The sequence below is a fragment of the Apodemus sylvaticus genome, chromosome 6, assembly GCF_947179515.1.
Source record: "Apodemus sylvaticus chromosome 6, mApoSyl1.1, whole genome shotgun sequence".
NCBI lineage: Eukaryota > Metazoa > Chordata > Mammalia > Rodentia > Muridae > Apodemus > Apodemus sylvaticus.
In genome coordinates this window covers 108,614,386-108,634,388 of record NC_067477.1, presented here as the reverse complement: position 1 = coordinate 108,634,388, position 20,003 = coordinate 108,614,386, and the positions used below count along the sequence as shown (strand labels likewise).

The 20,003-nt window shown below is 39.1% G+C and overlaps 1 pseudogene; it reads left to right on the top strand.

Annotated features, from left to right (window-relative positions):
• Window positions 1–9,189: 9,189 nt before the first annotated feature.
• LOC127686725 (anaphase-promoting complex subunit CDC26-like) lies at window positions 9,190–9,447 on the top strand (annotated as a pseudogene).
• The last annotated feature ends 10,556 nt before the right edge of the window (window positions 9,448–20,003 follow it).

Genomic DNA, 20,003 nt, shown 5'->3' with positions numbered 1-20,003 from the left:
AGGAGGCTGATAACCAGCATTTCTCCATAGTTTCTGCTTTGGTTCTTTCTTTAGGGGTTTCCTACCTTAGTGTTCCTTGATGATGTACTATAATCTATAATATAAGCCAAATACACCCTTTCCTTCCCATGATGGTTCTGGTTACAATGTTTACTGTATCCATGAAAAGCAACCATTCTTTATTGAGGATGTGTCCATTGGCAGTTTTCTACACTTCAGTGGATGGCCCTGCTCCCATGCACATATTTGTAGCAGTAAATGTATTTGCAAGTTATTAAAATAAATAAAAATGAAATTGGAAAGGGAGTGTATGATAAAAAGAATGAAGTAAATTGGAGTGTAGAGATGAGGGAGACAGATCATATGTTGTTGTATGGTACACTAAGTACTCAAAACTAAAGAAAAATTAAAGTGGTTGAAATTATAATGAAAAAAATAAATAAGGTGACATGGAGTATGAGATAGAAGGAATAACACAGTGGAGAAATCGTGAAGAATGCCACACAGGGCCTCTCCCTCTAATTCCTTTCTTTCTGCCTAGGCCTCGAACAAGATGGCTATTCTTCAGAGAACTAAAACTGAGTAAATGTCGTGTAATGTTTCCACTGATGTTTTTGGCAGAGATGGTGAAAATTCTAGACTGAAATGATATTGTACGAAGTATGCACTAATTGCCATGCTACAGTAGAATGGATTTCCTTTCCTTTCGCTGTCTGGATCAATTCGTGGAGGCAAGTGAGAGTCTGGTCTCTCTGTTGAAGCAGTACACTGGTGTGATAGCATGTGAGAGGACAGTCTGATGGGCCACAAAGGCTTTTCCAACGTCCCACTAATGTGAGCTTCAAGAGGGCTTTTGCAAAATAAATAGAGCTTATTGAAGGTTGTCAAGAAAGGTTCCAGATTCCATTGAGCAAAAGTGGAATGTTTAATACTCTACTGTAAAAATAAAATAAAAGTAAAAAAAAAAAAAACCCTCCTTGGAATTCTGAATCCCACCTGTTAAATTATTTGTCCTTCCTATAGAAGCAGGAATGAAAGGCGTATGTTTAACATCATTTTGGACCCATTTTCTGTGGCGGGAAACCAAGGAAAACACATTTTTCCTGATGTAATTGTTGATATTAGTTCAGCTCATGTGATGCAGGCATGGCTGTGTGAATTATTTCACGTGAACTTGTCCTCAGCTGTGTTGGAATGATCATGGGAAAGTCTAAAGACTATAAATGCGTACTGTCTAGGAAGTCTTGATATTTTAGGGAGTGCCAGCCTTAAGTGTTACTCTCTGAAACTGTCTTTTGGATTCTTGGCCTTCACTCTAGTTTGTACCCATAGGCGTTTTGGGACATTTGTGTTATTTCCCGCAACTTGGTGTGTCAGATGGTTTTAAAGTACTCATTTATTTTTAGTATATTTTATATTGAAATAGAGCTACATCACTCTCCCTGTCCCTTTTCCCCCTCCAACTCCCCTTGTCCCACCTCAAATTGGTAGCCTTTCCTTGATTATTATTGATACATACATATAGATGCATATATGTGCACAAAATTATAAACGCACTCCCAAGTCCCTTTTTGTTGTTTGTGTGTATGTAGCATTTGGGGGCTAACCACTCTGTATTGGACAAACATAAAGGGGCCTCATGCCTGAGGCAGGCTAATTCTACTTGACTTGGCAGTCATTAGTTGTCACTTCTGTTATGTTTCCATAGATTTAGTTTTGTGACAACAAATTAAACATGGTACAGACCTGTACTGAGTGGGGTTTGTTTTGTAAGCGATGTGCAAGAATGTTTAGGAATTGGCCTGCAGAGGTTTTAGTGAGTCTTGATGAGGTTCTGTTTCTTGAATATTTTACAGCTATGTTCTTTATTTCTTCTTCACTTTGCTATATTGTCATTTTTGTATCAGTAAAAAGTAGATTATTATGTTCCACTCCACAGACAAAGGGATAAACAGGAAGACCAAAAGTTGGGAAGCAATTAGGAAGTCAAAAGGAGTAAGAAATGAAAATAGAGATAAACCAACATTTCATTTGTTCTTTATAAGAGCTTTGCTCTTCTTCCAATTTCACATAGACATGCATTGATAGTTTACAAACACTAAATATTTTCTTTTAATTCTCTTCCTTTAACATTAATGTTTCTCCTGGTCTTGCCTTCTCTTCCTTCCTCTGCTTGTCTTTTATATATGTTCATAAATGGATATCCTTTCTTTCCTAATATTCTCCATATTTACATATTTACATACAGACATATATTTTTCTCTCTTTGCATCATTAACAAAAAAAACCCATTTCTTTGTGCAGATATTTTAACAGTAGTTCCCAGGATCACATATGGATTTTGCTCTCATACTAACTCTACAAACACATCTCGTTCATGATGTAGTTTATTCTTTTATTTGTTTATCCTGCCAATATATTTTTAATAAAGTTATGTCTAAATAGGTTAGGCATTTCAGTTACACATAGGGGATGAATAGAGACCCAGATCTCAATGAGACACAAATAAATGTACTTAAGGCCAGGAGAAAGCATTCATGGGGGTCTACAGCAGGGTCACCAGGCCAGTGTGCAGGGCTCACAATCTGTTAATGCCACTAGACTAAATTCTCTGCTCTAAGAATATATTCTAAGTCCTTGCCTCAGGCTTAGCATGGGAAAGTGATCTGATGTAGATTCAGGGCAAGCAAAATGATATATACCTGGAGGAATGGCCCATGAGTGGGGTTTAATGTCCCAGAGGTCTTTGACAACTGTAACAGTGAAAGGGCTCCGAATGAAAATGGATGTTGGGTCTGCCTCTAATACATATGTTCTGCTGTATCAATAATTTACAAAATATTTCCACTGCTTTGGACTTTTCCAACTATCTTGACAGGTAGGTATCTTTGTTTTACTTTGGTGGAGATGTTTTTCATCCTCTAAGGTAGTATAGATGGTTGCCACTGGTAAGGTCTGAGACTCCAATGCTGTCCATTCTGGTCCCATCTTTAATTTTGCTTACTTTACTGTGACAAAGTAAATTACACAGAGGCAACTCAAACAGTGAAGCATCCAGTTTGTCTCTGAGTTGCTGAAGAATTCCTTAAATCAGTGGTGTTGAACCAGAGGGGTGACCTCCTTAGGTGTCAATTGACACCTTTTCCAGGGGTCACCTAAGACTATTGGAAAACACAGATTTGTAGCAGTAACAAAGTTACAGTTATGAAGTAGCAAAGAAAATAATTTTATGGTTGATGGTCACAAGAGGAACTGTATTAAACGTTTACAGAATTAGGAAGGTTGAAAACTACCATCTTAAATGTTAGGGAACCCCATCTGCAGTGTCAGGGGACTCAGTTTTTCCTGTCTTGTCTGGATCACTCACATGAGAGGTGGAGCTCCAGAAGAAGCCAAAAATATATGTTCGCAAATGCCAGACAAGTCCAGAAACCCTGCCACTAACAAAATCATCTGTTGTCTGCCTCAGCTTTCCGTTTGGGTCAGAGGTAGAACCATACCTGTAGAAGAGAATGACACTAAGGTGAAGGTCACAGGCAGTATTTTGATAATATTTCAGTGAGATGGTTTGGGATAGAAATTAGTCTCCTTTGAGAGCACATGGAAACACCATAGGTACTACACATTTACTTGTTATTTTTAATGAGAACTTTGGCCCTACCATTGAATGTGGCAGATTCATGTATGAGTGAGTATGAAGGCAAAATAAGCACATATAAGAAACAGGAGAGTAAAGAAATATTTATGATTTGGAGCAGATAAGGAAAGTGTAAACAATAGTTGCAAGGTAATGTCTTTCTCAAAGGAAGGCATATTTTATTAGGGAATCCTATACATGCTCATGTAGGTAAGCACTTTGGGATGGGAACATTCCTGAGCATGTTCAGGTAAGGAATATTGTCCTGAATATGATTAAGGGTCAAAAAAGAAACATGGTGACACTTAGTGCTTAGTTTTAGGTTTGCAAAGATAAATGGTGGGAAGGAACACTTAGGCATGTTTAGTTTGTGCCTCAAAGATGGTACAGAGGAACATATCTGAGAATGTTAAGTTCCTATCAAAGTTTTAGCCTAAAATACAACAGCAACCTCAACTCTACAATTATCCCATAGCCTCCACCTCTACCTGCCCCCACCATCAATCCCCCCACTCCCCACCACCACCATTTACTACCTACCACCACCCAACACAACAGATGCTTTCAAGGTGGCTTGGTTTGAACCCAAGTTTGCACTATGTACTCATCAACAGATCTATAATGTAGTTTAGAAAAACAGATCTATGGCCATATTATAAGGATGAGAACAGGGCACTAAGAGATCTTGAGATGATTTTACTACTTGATTCTTATACTTCTGGGGAAGATGCAGGGATCAGCGTCCTCGAACATAGCTTACACTGCAAATGTGCTGAGGTGTTCTGCTGAGCTTTCAAGATTCTTCCATAGACAAGCTATGAGTTACTTACCTCTTTTTCATATTATAACTATTGTTAATATGGATGTTTGACATAAAGCCTCAGAAACAAAAGAAAAGACCAAAGCAAGTAACAAAAACTAAATCTGAATTAGACATGCTGGCACATGCCTGTGACTCCAGCAGTTGAGTGGCAGAGGCAGGAAGAATTCAAGGCTAGCCTCGTCTATACAGAGTTGAAAACAAGCACACAAGATAGAAGGACAAAGCTCAGTTGTTGACCTTGTGCAAATAACTAACCTGGTCCTTGTGTAAACTTCTGTATCATCCAAATGCAGATAAGCCTAGAAATTGGAGTTATAGGATTAAGTAAAATAATATGAACACAGGACTTACAGTAATGTCTGCTATTAAGTAAAAATACAAGCATCTACTTAATTATTATCAAAAAGATTTCCCAGTATTTTTAAACAGGCATGTTTATTTAACAAGGGCTGACAGTTCACATCAGAATTGGGAAGGGCATGCAGACATTTTCTATCCATCCTTGTTTTGGAATGTACACAGTATCAACCACACCCATGATATATGAATATATTGGAGACATGGATAATGATGACCCTTAAGTTTCCTTGTAATAATTCTATGTGGCATCACACATCTGTCATTTCTTCATTAATTATTTATTTACACACCAAATGTTGCCCCCCAGATCTCCCTTGGAGTGTTCTTTCCCCATCCCCTCTCCCCTTTGCCTCTGAGAGGGTGCCTCAGGGTTTCCCACTCCCTTGGGCATTAAATCTCTATAGTATTAGGTACATCATCTTCCACTGAGGCTAGACATTGAGACAGATGCAGATACTCACAGCTAAGCACTGGACAAAGATTTAAGACCCCTATAGAAGAGTTAGGGAAAGGATCGAAGGAACTGAAGGGGTTGGCAAACCCATAGGAAGACCAACACAGTCAACTAACCTGGACTCCTAGGAGCTTCCAGAGACTGACCCACCAACCAAAGAGCATACACAGACTAGTCTGAGGATTGGGGCACATATGTAGCTATCTGTCACTTTATGTTGTTTGTTTATATCTGAAGAAGAGAGAAATGGGACTTGGGACCAGAGGGTAATGTGAATAGTGATATGCCAACAGCACAAAGAAAACATCATTTTGCCTCACATAGTGAGCTGAAGTTCAAGGATGGGCTTTCATTCAATGGCAGCCTTGCAAGTATAGATTAATGCTTTTGAACAGATTAGAAAACTTGTCTACAGAATAAAGTCAATGCACCTAGTTTTCCCTAACTACATAAGTAGGCAGGATTACATACTGATCATTTGTCCCTAACCACTTTTCCCCCAAGTCCTTCCTAACATAATCTATCTTTGTAGCATTTAGGCCAAAGTAACTCAATAGTAAGTAACTGTCTTCCAAGGAATAATGGGGTTTCTCTAAGTCTCACCTTAAATTCCTTATTTGCAATTAAGGCAAATTAAGTGGGACACTGCAACACCAGGTTATCATTCGCATGATAAGTTGTATGGGAACATGTCCCCTCTCTCCTGCACAGATTAATTAGGAACCACTCCATTGGATTTATGCACACTGGGGTCAATGTATGGTGTTTTTTTGTCTGAAGTCAAAGCGACAGAGACTGCTGTTTTGTGGCCACTAAGTAGAAAGTGTAGAAGAGTCTGTAAGTGAGCACTATAACAACATTGGAAGAATTGTAGGTTATTTTTTATTAATGCCACACAACACACATCCAGTCACTGCAGTTTCACAAGTCTGACGATGTCTTCAGGCATCAGTGTCTACCTGTAATGCTCTGACTTCCTCTGCTGAGAGCTAGATGAAGCAATGACTGATTGAGATTACTGAAGATGATCAGGAAAGCAGGTGTGTCATCAGTTGCTGATGCAATGAGTACAGTAGGGAGAGGTGTAAAGGGAAGCCTGGTCTAAGGCTGATTCTATATAAAATATAACTACAGCAGGGGAGTAGGGATTTACCCTCTGTGATGCTGTTAGCTGGTCTATCTGACTTGGAGGCAAGTCAATGCTTCTTCTGGGATGGCAGCTTGCCTGTGCTGCATCTTCAGAGCAAGAATATTTATCTTCATTGCCATGTTTACAGATGAGCTGCTACTAGGTACTGGTAGGTTACAGAAAGATCCTATGGTTCAGTTTTGCTGCTGTTAGTTGTAGGAGGGGAACTTAATCTTTCAGTGGTAGGTTTACTGTGAACATGAGGGATGAAATCTTAGTAAATTTTGATGTCACAAAGGCTCAAGAAGTTCTGAGAAGTAGCAGGTCAAAGGGCATAGAAGAGCCGAGTGATGAATATATAAATAAATGAAGTAATATATGAAGTCAAGCCACATTTGAATTGCTGAATGAAATTTGTCTGATTATGAAGATTTAACTAGGCTTACATCTTAATAAACTTGTGATGCATTTGAAATTAGGCTGGTAATAGTGTTTAAAAAGTATACTCAACTTGGTTTAAAAGGCCTTATCAATGCTTTAAGACTTTTTTAAACACAGGTTAAACACATACTATTCTAGCTACTTTATAGTAACATTCACTTCTTATGTAGCTATTGAAAGATACATTTAAAGTTAAATTTTGGATGAATTCTCTGGAACTTAAAATAGGGGAAGCTGAATAAAATGGTATGATTTTAGATGCATACAGATGCAAGGATCTAGGTTCAAGATAAGTATATGAAATTAATTCACAAGTACTCAATGGTATCTACTACATACAAAGGATAATGATAGGCTGTGAGTGGTACAGATGTAATATGGATACTAAAACTTCATAGAAAACAAGCACTGATACTTTAATATGACTGTGCATAGTTTGTATGTAGAGGATGGAGATTATAATGGTCTGGTTAGTCTTCCTGATTGCATAAAGGAGACATGGGACATTCATTCGTAGGTAAACATCATGACCAAAGGTATATTCTACACGTAGCTACACATTTGGTCATTTGACTAGGTAGTAGGGAAATTCTTTACAGATTGAATGTAAAATGTGGTTCAAGATTTAGGATCCATACCCATTAACTGTGCATAAGGAAGGAGGTCTCTAAGAGAAGACATGGGTGACTAAGGGAGGGCCTGGAGATGGGATTTTGGCAAGGGCTTTGGACATTTGGCTGCACCCTTAAGAACAGTGCATCTGGAGAAGTGCAGCTGATGTGTAGTCTTAATCTTGACAAATGTGGTTATAAATAGAAAATTTCAGAGTCCACTGTACAGGGGTAAGACCTAAATGTGGGAACTGGAAGAAAAGGACAAATGAAAGCAAAGAACTGAGTTCTGGACCCCAAGTAATTATTCCCATGGTTTGAAGGCGCCATGCAGGGTTTGTTTATTCGGTGTTCTAGCTCCAGAGAACCTGACGCTACCTAAGCTGAAGTAACCAAGGATAAGGATGGGATAGTTGAGGTTCCCTACGAAGAATTATCTCATTACCCTAAGAATCCAATGACTTTAGTCGCTCAAGTTGTCTGTGTGCTGACAGATTATCTTTAAATCACAATAAAAATGACTCTACTGGCTATTTTCAGTCTTTGCTCTCCTTTTTCTTTGGCTCTGTCTTAAATACACTTTGGCTTTGATTTACTATAGAAATTTCCTGTGTAGTTTGGGGTTGAGAGGTAGAAGGTCAGGTTTTCAGATCTGAAACCCAAACAAATCTTCCATTACTTCCTACAATACTTTCAACTTAATTTAGGGGTCAGAGGATAGTCTGAGAAAATATCAAGAGCAACCCAGACATTTAATTCTGAAGAGATCCAAAGAAAATCACATCTGGATAGCTGCACGAGTATATGTGGGGCTGTCAGATCTTTCTGTTGATTATTAACCAGTCTTCATTTCAATTTCTTAAATATTCATTTGAAAAGCAAGCATATTTGACTTTATTGTATAAGTTATAAAATGAGTTCAGGGCACAAAAATGAAAAGTCCACAATAAACAGCAAACCATTGACAAAGTAAGAGTCTATTTACTGACCAAGCCAATTTAACTGATACGTCAACTAGATTTGAGTGCTCAAATGTCTGGATACTTCTATATTCAGTTGCCCTCCTCTCCTTTCTCTTTCTGTCTTGTCTCCTCTTCTTTGTCCTCACCTGCTTCTTCTTATGAATATTGTGTTCACCCTAGCTAAGATGCCCACATGGAATGTGAAATAATATGAAAAAAATGCAAAGTTCATGCATTGCAAACTTGGATGTTACTCATGCTAAAAAAAAAAAAAAAAAAAAAAAAAAAGCAAACAAATTATTTGATTGGCCTGCCTTGAATTACATATTTTTTTCCAATTTCTATGACATCCATGCATTCAGTATGGGAAAAAAGTTTCTCAAAGAAGGGACTGTAAATTTGTAATAATAAACATTCAATAACAAAAAGTAACAATGAGGAAACATAAAGCAAAACCAGGGAGTGGACAGGTCTGCTTGCAAACTAGATTCGATTCCTTCTTTCAGGGAGCTCAAATGCTGGTTCTAGCTGTGTAGCATGGTGGGAGTTGAGGTTCTGGGAAACTGCAGAGGCTTGACAGTGACTTTAACCTCCTATAGCTCAGCACAGGAAGCATCTGATTAATGAATGCATTACCCATTTGGGACCAGCTTAGATCCTGTGGATAATCCTGTGAATTGATTCATCTGTTTGTAGCTGGGGCTTGGCACCCGCAGCTTTTCCTCTCCTGTTCACAGGGTCTGGCTCCTCTGAAGTCCTGGTTGACTTCAGTATGCTGCGACTAAAGCCAACCTGCTTGGAGCTGAAGCTCAATGACATTGAGGAGTTTGAGAGCATTCAAAAGGACCTGGAGGCCTGTAAGAAATAAAAGGAAGACTTGGAAGGTGTAGGAACCAGTGAGAGAGAAGCAGCTGCTGACTTCAGCAATGACGCAAAAAGCCGGGAACAAATGATTAATAACTGAATTGGTTATAAACCCCAGGTCAAGACCAACAACTGCACATCCCAGTTTGGAAACTTTGAATTTTAGAGATGGAGACTCCTGTGATGGAATACAATGGTGATGGAAGTGCCAACCAGATTTAGAGAATTCAGTGTGTGCAAATAAGCAGACTGTTTCCTGTCTCCTGCAGGGACAGAGAACTCTGTCTGAAATTATTGCTGTCCAACATTTCTGATAGGCTGGAAACCAAATTCTGGCTTGTTCCTGGAGAACTGGACTGCAAAAAGCTTACCTGATTTTTGTTTTTAAAAATAAATAAATTTTTTTGTGGAAAAAAATGTGAGACATCCTTAAAGGTAGCAGCACTGCTAATCCCCAGCTCTGACAGGTAACTGCTACAAGTGACATCATTCTCCTTGCCTTTACAAAAAGACTCCAGGCCGAGAACACTTGCAGTTGATCCCCCGGACTTGGACTTGACTTGTTTATTCACTTTTTGGTGACTGCTGACCATCCTGCAAGCAACAGAGATCCCAGAGAAGTGTGCTCAGGCTGCAGTCCAGCACTTGGGAGGCAGGAATAGGAATCTCAAGAGATGGAGGATAATCTGAGCAAAACCCTATCTCAAAATGTCAAAAAAGTCAAACGAAACCAAGACAAGGATACCTGCCCTTATGGAGACTGGATTCTAATGATCAAATTGTCAGATCCACTCACAGGAATGCTTTGTACACTGGGGGTGGAGGGGGGAGGGTTGGGGGCTTGGGGGATGGGTTGGGGGAGGCTTGGGCTTGGGGGTGTGGTGCACAGCAGCTCTGGCAGTGAGAGGCATTCTAGTCAACACTTGGCACTTCCCTTGCACATCTGAGCGCTACTCTGGAGACTTTTGAACCATGCCCTATTTTTTAACCAGAAATTTCAGGGACAGAACCACCAGCTGTGGAAGCCAGAACATCTGGAATCAAGTTTCAAAGAAACCCCTTAGCTGGGATTTACCCAGGCTTTTGGATAGTTCATGAGTGATGTGAATGGGAAGATACAGAGGGGGGTGTGTAGTTCCCTTTTCTGCTCCAAGCTTTTCTACAAAACACACAAGACACAAGATTTTAAAAAAGGGAGCTCAAATGCCATTAGGTGAGCCTACATATGCAAATAGCCAATAATAAAAACGTCTGCAACAAACTGCCCCTGATGCAAAGTAACATGAAATAAATGATAAACATAGAAATGACGTAGAGAATATGGATGTGGTATAATGAATTCTGACTAGATGATCAGGAATCTTTCAAAAAAGGGGAATTCAAACTTTATTTAAGAGGTAAACAGTTATGAACAGAACAGTGGAAGGTAGTGGTGGAGGTTACGACAATGAAGAAAGCAGATGAAAACCAATAAATAGATGCTTAACCAATATACTTAACATACTCTATATCATTGATATTTCAAAAGATAAAGCACAGAAGGGTATTTCAGATTGTGAAAGGATATGGAGGAGGGGCTTCAGAGAATGTTCAATGGAGTTTACAACTGTCAGTAACTCCAACTCTAGGCGATCAGATGCCCACTTCTGATTTTCACTGGCCCCTTAACACATAAACTCATGTAATCGTGCATGCACACACATAGAGAAATAATAAATATACTGTAAAGAATATAAGAAGTGTTTTGTGTGTCAATAAGTGCATAATAATCATTTGATATCTTTAAACTCAACAGTGCATTGAAGATTTCATATATATTGATTTCAATAATTTTGGAAGAGAATTAGAGACTACATTGGGCAAAGGCATTAAATAACCTCATAAATTATGCAAGTCATACTTAGTGTTGTGTGGACAACTGTGGGTTTGTTGACTTCATGTAGCCTAAGCTAGACATGCTTATGATGTTTATATCTATCCATCAAAAGCCTGGAAAAATTCTCTCTGGTGTTATGTTTTGCAAAATTCTCCCACGTCAAAGCTAAGAAGGAAATATCATGACCTCAGTCTATGGATAGATCTAGGAAAGACGGTAGCCATTTTCATGACAAGACGGCCAAATACTAGGCATGATGGAACACAGTTCTAATCGCAGAATTCAAGAGGCAGGCAGATCTTTGTGAGTTCAAAGGTAGTTTGGTCTACATAGCTAGTTCAAGGACAGTCAGAGCTACATTGCTACATTATAAGCCCCTATCTCTTTAACTTTCCCTAACCAACATTTTCTCTCTCACATATACACAGACACATACAGACACACAAAGACACACAGACACACAGACACACACACACACACACACACACACACACACACACACACAGAGGCAGGTATGCACACAAAGATGGGCAAAGCATCACAGGCAGAGAATGAACTGGGTCATTTTTTTCCCACAAGAGAAATTAATCATTTCTATCTTAATTCTTATGTTTCCTAAAACCTCTGGGATTCTTATAGTTTTAATTAGGAATTCTACCTATTCCTAAAATAAGCTGTGAGTACATCAATCTGATAAAAAAAAATCTTAAAATTATTTTCAGGATTGATTGGGTCTCAAGTCTAACATAGTGGGAAAATAATCTTTTTCATGGTGAAATTTAGTCACAGGAAAAGAATTCAGGGAATTCTGATGGCTGAGAAAACAAACAAAAATAAAAAACAAAAACAAAAACAAAGCAAAAACAAAAAGAAGGAAAATGAAGAAATAATGATCCCAGAAAAGGATATTATATTTTAGAGATACTAGCTGTGGTCTTTTTTGTTAAAGTATGTGATCATTTGGGGGATAGGGAGGGCTGCATGTGTGTGGTGAGAGGGTTTAATCAGCATGATAAGACTGAAGCTTTATTTCAGTTGGGTTGACTCCAGTGGAGATTAAGAAGGAACATTAGGGCGTGTTGTAAAACAATTAGTGGCTTAGGGGAATATTCAGTTCTAATTTTTCGTTTTACTAAACATCAAGCAAAATTCCAAAAGTAACAGCAAAGTAAACAAATATAGTCCAATCTCAAGATGCTCATATTTATGTTTACATTGGAGTTTAGACACAGCACAATCAGACACCTGATGCTCACTTTTCTGGGCAACAATATGGAGAATACTTGTTACAGACGTTGGATTCTTGCTGGTGCTCCTGAATATTCTGGGAGCAGAGACATCATTGGGTGCAGGCAATAATCTTGTTTCTATGTTTCCAGATACCTATGAGGTTTAATAAATGATGAAACAAATTGTCTTAAAAACCTCAGAGATTTCTAGACAAACTATTAGTATGAGAATAGAACTTTAGTATTCCCTTTCAAATTTGCCTGCCTCCCCCACATAAACAAACGGACTCTGTGAAAACATGCAAAACAAAGTATTTCCCACCAGGAGTGAACACTTAAAGATGAGGTCTACATGCAACACAGATACAATGGAAAGATGAAAGATCATTGAAATATTTCCATAATGGTTAGTGGAGAGCCACTTTGTGGACAGCAATGAGTGCTAGCATGCTATCCTTGCTACACAAGTTCTTCTACCTCAGTCCTCTCCAAAGCTATGAGATAAAAAGATAAAATTGTACAAACGTGGCTTCATTCTTCTAGCTAGTTTCCACTCTGGTGGCCCGTGCTGTGTTACATGTTAAACAGTTTGAATTTCAGTGCTGTAGGATTGGCGGGTAAGATGGTGTGCATGAAAGTTTGTTATTGTTACTTTATGTGTAATATCTCAAATTAGCATATACGCCCTTTTGTTTGTAGGACTGTTCTTTTTATACTGAATACAAGGTTGTCATTAGAGGTTGACAAACAATAAATGGATATGTAATTCAAGTTAGGCCAATCAAATAACTTGTTTGCTCATTTAATTTTTAAAACATGAACATCTAGTCTTAGTTTGCAAAGTATAGACCTTGCATATTTTTAAATCAATTACCCTCCATCTGGGGGCCTATATTTTGGGGAAAGCTATATTCACAAGAAGGAGTCCATGAAGAGGAAAGAGAAAAAGATGTGGAGAGGGGGGAAGAGGAGGAAAAATATTCTGTAGAAGTCTTCAGATGGCTTACTACACATCTTATAAAGTTCTCATGGGGTTATCATCTTTCAGAAGGCTTATAGTCCCCTTTATGTGATTGGATTAAAATTAATGCTGTTTTCAGTATTGTTCTTGAGACTACAATCTATGAGCACTAATCTCCTCAGAGCCCTGAGAGCATTCTAGGTAGAGAATGGATACAGCCAGGAAGTTACCTTTCAAGAGCAGTTTGTAGAACATAGTTCTTGGTGGAGGTGATTGCATCACTCTGAGATCTTGTTGAGGAATTTGCTTTCTATCCTCTCCTTTAGCATGAGGCTGCAGGTATAAGTCAGCTTTGGCTCTTCACTTCCCAAATCTCTGTACCCAAGATGCTCATTGTCTGGACGGGTAACTTACTATTGTTTCTCCTTGTCCCCTCCTGTTTTGGTTTCCTTAGTCTGGTGTGTCTTCTGTTAGTTTCCCTCGTTTCTCATAAACCTAACAAATCCCACCTGAATATGAGCCAACATAAGGTAAGATTATCTTTCTTATTTTGTGTTATACACTATAACATGTATAGGGAGCTTTGTTTATTACCTACAACAATGTTATGATGTAGATGCTGGTAATTTAACTATTTTCTTGATGGAGACATGAAGGTAGGAGTAAGTCATAGAGGAGGCAGTGGTGGAGATATCATTTGATACAGAATCTTTAGAGTCTTCAGTCCACTACAGCCAAGAATCAAGAACTAAGAGGGAGTTCTCACATACCTTGAAGTCTGTAGCCTATACTTTCGCTAAAGTATCATTTCACCCTCATCCATTTGCTATGTCCCTCAGAAGCCTCCTTAACTGAGCCTGGAATGGATTTTTGCCATTTTCAATGTCTGAGCCAAGGGAGAAAGTCTATGAGAGTTATCCATGAACACTTAAATATGGTGATTATTAGCTACAAGGCAAAAATGCAGACCTCCTTCTTCAAATGACTAGACAGAACAAGAAGGTAGACATTTGCGAAACTTCTCCATGTCATGAAGAGTCTGCCAAAGACCTGAAAATTTAGAGCTGTTCATATCGAAATAAATTCAATGAAAGAGTAAGAGTACACAAGAAAGTGTTTGATAATTATTCCTAATATCAGTCTAAAAATACATTCTTCTTTTTATTCGATATATTTTTATTTACATTTCAAATGATTTCCCCTTTTCTGGCTCCCCACTCCCTGAAAGTCCCATAAGCCCTCTTCTCACCCCCTGTTCCCCCATCCACTCCTTTCCACTTCCCTGTTCTGGTATTGCCCTATACTGCTACACCGAGCCTTTCCAGAGCCAGGGGCTACTCCTCTGTTCTTCTTGGCCATCATTTGATATGTGGATTATGTCTTGAGTATTCCAAGTTTCTAGGCTAACATCCACTTATCAGTGCGTGCATACCATGATTGATCTTTTGAGACTGGGTTACCTCACTTAGTATGATGTTCTGCAGCTCCATCCATTTGTCTAAGAATTTCATGAATTTATTGTTTCTAATGGCTGTATACATTTTAAAAGGATCTAACCTGGGTAGTTTTTTTCTAAGTCCCTTGTAACACAGCTGAAGAGTACGACTGAAAGGAAATGTCTGATGGCACTGTGAAAGGCAATGGAGGATGAAACAGGAGCATGGAAAAATCCTTCAGAACTTTTAGGGAGAAGATGACAGAAAATAACAGAAGGAATCAACACTGGAATTAAATCTGCAGAGGAAATAACAGAGGTAGAGGAGTTGGCTTCATGGGCAAAGCACATGCCCTGCAAGGATGAGGATCAGAGTCTGGACCTCAGAACCTATATGAAAACCAAGAAAGTGCAGAGGTCAGCCTATGGGAGGCAGAGGAAGGAATTTCTTTCTTGAGTAGCTGAGTAGGTAGACTAGCTAAACCAGCATTTCCCGAGCTCTGGGTTATAAGTATATGGTAGAGAATGATTGAGAGGGGCATATTGCCTCCATGTAGACATCTGTGTCCTGATACTCATGTAAGCATGCATGTGCATTATATATGCATACAGATGCAGAAAGGAAGAGAAGTCAGAGACGATAGTAAAAGAATAAATATAAATAATAATAGAGGAAAACTGGACTACAACGGGATGACAAGAAAACAGGAAAAAGTATTACAATAAGATGGAAGTTCTCAGAAACAAGAATAAATACAACACAAATTTTATCTCACAAGGAAAAAATTATTCACTTTGCTTTAAATTAAATAGAAGTTTTAAAATTAAATAGAATATTAATGTGTCATGTTAGAGAAGTAGTGTGGATAAAGTAATATAAGAGATTTGAAAAAATTCAAGCAGTGGGCATCAGTGTGTAGGGAAACAAAAAACAAATAAATCAGGCAGCAGACACTGGTGTCAAATACGTTGAGACTAGGATTAAAACCATGTAAGGAGATTGAGAAGCACTTATAGAAACCCAAAGGATCATTTTTATATTGATAAGTATTGATACACATGAAAACATGAACTCACAGATTCACATGTTGCACATAATCTCCACACAGGAACCAGTTAATCTCAGAATGGATTTTGGGAAAATCAATAGTCCTATCATGCTAGATTTGACTGCTGTGCTAGCAATTTATGAAAATAGAAGTAGAGAATAACAAAAATGAGACAAGAAGAAAAAAACACACAAGACCAAGGGGCCAAGGGTATAAAGCAAGCTGAATTTTTACATGAGGGATCCATTTTATGTGCTTGGATATGAGGTACTTTCTTTTCAAGTGTCCTTGGAACACTCATAAACATTGAATTATTCACCCTCTATGCCACAAAGAACATCTCAATAAGAAATGTCCCCCAGGACCAAACAGAAAGTGTCCTGACCACAGCACAGCATCTGACCGAAACCTCTAATAAAAACTAACCAATAAAGCACCAAGCCATTACACAAGGCCCTGGGTGAACTCTTAGCCTCTCGCTCAGACTATTACAGCCTTGACTTTAAGGATAGGCATTTTGTGCTCTGCACTGTTGTAATTTTTCACAACAAGAGGAACAATCTGAAATAATATATCCCAGCAGGGGAGCATAGAAATTTACTGCAGGCAACTTCACGTTAGTTTCCAGAAAGAAGAGAATATATCAAATGCTTTTTAAAAATACAGAAGTAAGATTTAGAAAGTCTCCCTAACAGTCATTCTGCCCAACACTGACTTTGCAGTGGATGGAATGGAGACTCAGAGGGAAGAAGATTCTGCTCTTCAAAGCACAGCAAATGAAACTTGTATGAATCTACCTAGAGTTTCCTGACTGAGCTCTCAGTCTCTCCTGCCTCGGGCTCCATCCTGGAGCACCACCCAGGCACAGGTTGAATATTCACATGTCCCCGGAGCTGAGCAAGCTGTAGTGTGCTTATTCACGTGCCTCCCAGAGGCGAGACTGGTTGCTTTGAGTGGGCTCCCTGGAGCCAGAATGCCTGTTCGCTTTGCAAGGACAGCTGAAGCAATATGGTTGCCATTATTAGCATCAGAATCACAGGCCTTCTACCTCTGCCAGATAACCTACCTAAGAACCTCTGACATCATTAAACGCTGCAATCTTTAAACTGTAAACGTGTGTTGGGAGCTGTTTTCTGGAATGCTTTTGTGAACTCTTTTTGTCAGGGATCATTTTTGTTCTTTTTCCTTTAGGATCTGACCTCTTTTCTCTTCCACTTGTTCTATTCTAGAAGCCCAGATATATTGCAGCCTCTTTGGCTGGGGTTGCTAAGAGCTCCATGTGTTTCTAAGTCACACCAGGTGGGCAGCTGCTCTCCTACATCCTTGGCCCGAGTGACTTTTTCTCTATTGTTCGGGTGCACTGCAGTTGCATACCGTACCTTATTGCTAGAGCAGAGACCAGCGATGTAAAACTCATGCTTGATTCTCAGAGCTCCGCTGAGCTGTTTCAAAGGAGACCTTGTTTCTAGCTGTGAACTTATGAACTGAAGACTTTATGAAATACAATCCTCATTGTTATTATAACATAATCCTCTTTTGGTTACCCACCCAATATTTCTCTAACAGCCATTTCTTCCTTTCTTTTACTGATAAAAATCTCTAGATATGGAGGCTGCTAGTAGCCATCCACTGCTCCCATTTTTCTGGTGAGATGTCAGGGTCCAAAGCTCAGAGAAGCAGGTTCTGTCTCTAAATTCTCAGTGGTGAGCATGGATGTGATACCTGTGGAGAACCTCTGGGTACAAATATATCTCCTGAAACACTGATATCTTTGTTGTATTCTTTTGGGTGTGTCCTATGGGAGGAGAACAATAACATGCAAGGGGCATTAGAACAAGAAGGCATTTCAGAGAACTGTCTCAATTTGAATGGCTACATCACAAATTACCCTTGAACTTAGCTTAGCTACAACTTACGATCTCCCAATTCTGTGGTTTGGTTGAAGCTTTGTGAATCTATCTTTGCCCCAGGTCTAGCTAGAAACCCTGGCTCGACTCCATCTGGCCCCTCTCCATGTGGTCACTCACTGTTCAATTATCTGACTTGAATGTCTTCAGTTAGAGGGTAGATTCTAAGGGACAGACAGAAGAAGCTAGCCAGCTGCTGTATTTGGATGGTTGAATCCAGCCAGCTTCTTGGAGAGGGGAGGTGGATGAGAGAGTGCCACGAGCTTGCAAGAACAGAAGGGATGCTGACACCATTGTTACAGACAATGCACCACATTCCCTGTTTCTCAGACAGACGTAACTTGAACCTTCAGCACTGAGTAATGCATAGTTGGACATTCTCCTCAGTACTATGAGAAAAGAGCTTACATGGCCAACTTTTGATGAGAGTATTGGAGTTTCCTCTAAGACTGATTCAAAATCACCAGGGAGACAGAATGGGAGAGGGACATGCAGCTCAATCTGCTCTGCCTTCTTCACAGCTGTGGCTCATCTTTTAAGGTCATGTTTTCATTTGGATTTCTAATAACCTCCTCCCCTATCCATCAAGATGGTCTTTATATATGTTGAGTGACTTGCTAATTTCTTTTTCTCTTTCTTCTTTTTTTTTTTTGTTTTGTTTTTTCGAGACAGGGTTTCTCTGTGTAGCTCTGGCTGTTCTGGAACTCTCTCAGTAGACCAGGCTAGCCTCGAACTCAGAAATCTACCTGCCTCTGCCTCCCAAGTGCTGGGATTAAAGGTGTTTGCCACCACTGCCCAGCAGACTTACCAATTTCAATTTTTTAGTGTGTTAAGAAAATATAAGAACATGAAGGATGGAAGTACTTCACTCCCATACCCAAAGGCTGTACTATGCCTCATGAGAATGGTAGCAAGATAGCGAAGCAGTACTCAAGGTCTGAGAATATTTTCATAGGCAGGAGATGTTTTGATCTTTAAGTTTCTTCAGAAGACTCGTAGATGCTTCCTCCATGAGAAATCACATTTTCTGCCCGCTTTTATTTTTTCCTTTGCTCATTTGGGAGAGGTTCAGTAGATTAATGGAGTTCTTTGGAGTATGTTATTATGTTGAACATTGTGTTTTATACACTCTTACAAGTTGCTTTCTTCTGGGCCAAGGCATAAGGGCATCTGAATATTGAGTTTAGTTGAGAAAGAAGATGAGAATGGAGTACTGCTGTGGTGGGAGTCCAAGGTTGGGTCCTACTGATTACCCAGTTTGAGGGCAAGTCTCTGCCTTATTCCTTTGTTGCAGTCTTTTTTTGGGGGGGCTAGAAATACAAACTCTAACAAACAGATCCATTAAAACTCAGTTCAGACCTCATCAGATCAGCTGTACACATAACTTGTCCTAAGACCTTGAGGTCAATATCTAAATGAGTTCCTTTGGTATAATTGTTACTCAGAGCAGCATCTTGAAGACTTATTTAACTTAGAATTTAATAACGAAACTATAAGGATTAATTCAGTGTGTGCCAAATATTTAACTAAAATAGAAGCTCTTATTAATCACCTTTTTTTTCATGTCTGAATATGTACATATCTCCTGTGGTGACAACATCAGCTTCTAACATGGGGTGCTCACAACATACTCTTAAAATGCTTCCTTAACTGAATAGTTGGAGATACTCTAATGGTAAATAGATAGATGAAGTAGAAATGACTGATATGACCTCTTTGGGGAGCTGTTCCCTTTTTGATTTCCTAATGATGAGGAAACAAACCACCATTAACTTAGTGGCTTACAACAACGCAGACTTATTCTCTTACAGTTTTGGAGGTTAGAAGTCTAATACTGGTCAGCGGGCTATATTTCTTTGGAGTTTGTAGAGAAAAATTCATTTCTTTTTGTCTTTTCTCACTTTAGATCCTGTCTCTAATTTTTATCTAATATACTCAATCACTGTAACATCTATGGTTGTTATTGTATGGCTTCTGTGATTTTGACATCCCAATTCCTTCTTGTATGGACTATATGATTATATGGGGTCAGAGAAAAACTTTAGATGTTGGCCTCAGGTGACATCTTTCTTTGTTTTGGGACTGGTTATTACACTGGCCTGTAACTAACCAAATAGGCTAGGCTGACTGGTTTCAGGATCTACCTGTTGCTGCCTCCCTAGTGCTGGGATTACTACTATGAATCAGTTTACTACTGTGAATCAAATCAGAAAACAAAATGGGGTTCTGGGAACAAATGTGGACCCTTGTGCTTGCAAATCATTC